This window comes from Sinocyclocheilus rhinocerous, unplaced genomic scaffold (genome assembly GCF_001515625.1).
Source record: "Sinocyclocheilus rhinocerous isolate Xijiao unplaced genomic scaffold, SAMN03320098_v1.1 scaffold1341, whole genome shotgun sequence".
Classification (NCBI taxonomy): domain Eukaryota; kingdom Metazoa; phylum Chordata; class Actinopteri; order Cypriniformes; family Cyprinidae; genus Sinocyclocheilus; species Sinocyclocheilus rhinocerous.
Genome location: NW_015637670.1, coordinates 266,171 through 269,298, shown reverse-complemented (window position 1 = coordinate 269,298; position 3,128 = coordinate 266,171). Strand labels below are relative to the sequence as shown.

General features: G+C 36.4%; 1 pseudogene; it reads right to left on the bottom strand.

Annotated features, from left to right (window-relative positions):
* Positions 1-317: 317 nt before the first annotated feature.
* The window catches only part of LOC107749256 (complement C3-like), a 50,751-nt pseudogene continuing 47,940 nt past the window's right edge, over positions 318-3,128 (bottom strand).

Below are 3,128 nucleotides of genomic sequence, written 5' to 3'. Positions count from 1 at the left end.
GCATCCAGACCTGAGATGCTCCACGCACAGGGATCGTGAGGTTTTCCTTCTTGAATGTTCTAGAATGGAGTCATTTATTCATTTGGTTTCTATGTGAGGCATCACTGCATCATCAATACCTCTTCAATATATTTTTTGATCCACATCAAATCCTGTCAAAAAGCAAATGTCTGGAATAATCATCTGGACCTGTTTATTTCATTTAAATGTCTGTTTTTTTCCCCCATTTTGCATAATGTGTGGCCTTTATTTACACAAATTGCATTAAGATGATATCTATTCAGACATCCAGAAATGATCCTTTAAGTCTCTTCTGGTTATATTTCAATCATTTTAATATCACAAAGCTAATTATAGTGTTGGATTTGTGATAAAACATCAGAATAAAACATGAGAATAATCAGAACATTCATGCAAGGCACTGTTTATCACATCATAATTATAGTCAGGAGTCTAAAAAGAAAATTTTCAAGTTTCATTTAGTCACCTTTTATTTTTTTTTGACAAAATTACAACAAAGCATTTAGGCTCAAACAATATTATTTAAGATTTAATGAGAGTGTTCTGTAATTAACAAATAGGTGTTATATGATTATGTAGCACATCCATAATTGCTGAGGCTGCTCTGGAGGTCAGAAATGCCGATGTATCGCTCCCTGTGTTCTGGAGTTTGGCTTTCCGCTCTTGTAGGCCAGTATTCAATCCAGGTATGCTCTCCAAAGATGTACTGCAGGCTAAAAACAACAGAAGAGTGAAGTCAAAACAGACATAATGACCGGCTTAGCTACACTGTATGCATTTATGACGCACATGCATAATTTTAGATGTAAGGATCAATTTAAAAAAAAGGATGTTCAAGGTGAAAAAAAGGAAAACTCTTTTAAAAATATTTCTATTCATGTTGTTTTTTATATATTTTTGATAAACATTTAACACACATTCAGTTTAACTTGAGCAAAACATGTATTTTAATAACAAGCTGTGATATATCATCATAAGTGTCTAATGGTTAATGGTCTTCTTCTTCTTGGTTCACGGTGGATCGCAGACTTATAAGTGAATTACCGCCACCTGTCGCTCAAGTGGACCATTGACACTCCTAATTGAGATTGTAGATAGAGTGTCAATGGTCCATTTGAGAGATAGGTGGCGGTAATGCACTTATAAATCTGCGATCCACCGTAAAGCAAGAAGAAGAAGACGCCTCACGCACAGGCTGTGTCGAGGATGCGCTCAGTACAGTTCAGACATTGCAGTGCATCAGAGGTAAAAAACTATATAAATACTGTTCAGTTTCTTGCACAGACCAATCGTTTTGTGTCTTTACACATCAATGTATCGTCACGAGCCGCAGGCTTTAATTTGGTTTTGTTTGTGTATGTTTTTTTTTAGCTTTATTATATGTTTTAGCCGTGATTCCCATCCACCTCCATTATAAGACTGACAGACTTGCAACGGTTTGTGTAAAAAAATCTTCGTTTGTGTTCTACTGAAGAAACAAAGTCACCTACATCTTGGATGCCCTGGGGGTAAGCAGATAAACATCACATTTTCATTTTTGGGTGAACTATCCCTTTAATCTCTGGACAATTACAGCACCTACACATTATTTACTTTAAACAACACAAAAATGATCGAAATTAACTTACTTTAAAATATGTTCATCATAGAGGATTTGTGTTGTGTATCTTATTTTAATCAAGTGTCTGTTCTTGGTTACTAAAAATGCATTATGCTAGAAAACAACTGTCACAACATTGAGCCACGAACAACACTCTACAGATTGTAGATGCATAAATCCTGCTATTTGCAGACACAGTGGACACCTACCTTCCCCCGAGCTTTGGCAGGTCAACAGATCTGCCCATGATGAGGTACGACTTGCCTTCTACCAATCCTAAATATTCTCTGCAACTGGGACGAGCCAGGAATTGTCTCACTTTTCCCTCAACATTATCATCGGTGCCTACAGGACAGAACAGCGTTTAGGAAACAATTCTACCGCAATGCAATTTAGCCTTCTGTAGAGCATTAATGGAGAAGGACAACTGCATTTAACAGGAATCAGACACATTTCAAATTAACTTCATGATCAACGGAGAAACATGGAGGGAATAATGAACCGTACCTTCTTTCAGCACCTGCTCCACCTTCATGTCATAGATGTCAGAGTCCTGTTTCAGATCCATCCCCACCACTGTGGCTTTATAAACTGTCAAACATATTATATTGTTATCTCCATGTAGAACTATAAGGCTCAGGCTAAACATTTTTTTTTATATTGCATTAGTACAAGGGTTAAAGAAATAGTTCACCCAAACACGAAAATTGTCATCATTTACTCATTCATGTTGTTCCAGACCTGTATGACTTACTTTCTTCTAAAGCACAAAAACTAGATATTTCCCATAAAAAAGGACATTTAAAAACAAAATTCTCTTAACAAAGTTGTGTGATTTCACCTCTAAAATCTAATTTGCTTATCGATAAAATAATAAAAATGCATTGATACAAAAATCTTAATGATATAAAAGATTTGTAAATATTTTAAGTTTATTAGCTATAAATACGTAGCAATTTTACATTTTAAACGTTGTAATGCATCCAAATTGTACATTTCAGCATCAATCAAAACATACAAAAATGTATGTTTTGTCCTTGTAAACATTATGTACTAATACCTAGACATAAAAAATGAGACCAGGCTGCTAATTCAGCTGCAGCGGTTCTTTAGTTAAAGGCAGGGCAAGTGATTTGGTTCAAAAAAATGTTTTATGTTGTTTGAAAGTCTTTTCACATCCCAATAGCAATCACTAAGTTAAAGGGTTAGTTCACCCAAAAATGAAAATTATGTCATTAATTACTCACCCTCGTGTTGTTCCAAACCCGTAAGACCTTCGTTCATCTTCGGAACACAATTTAAGATTGCAAAGAAAACAAAAATAACGACTTTATTCCACATTTTCGTCTCTACTGCGTCACTTGTAGACACGCGTTCACGACAGTACCATGATGCGAGCGTGTGGCGGCGCTGATCCAGATCCGGCGTAATGACGTCATTACGCCGGATCTGGGTCAGCGTCGGTGCTGCCACACGCTCGCATCATGGTACTGTCGTGAACGCGCGT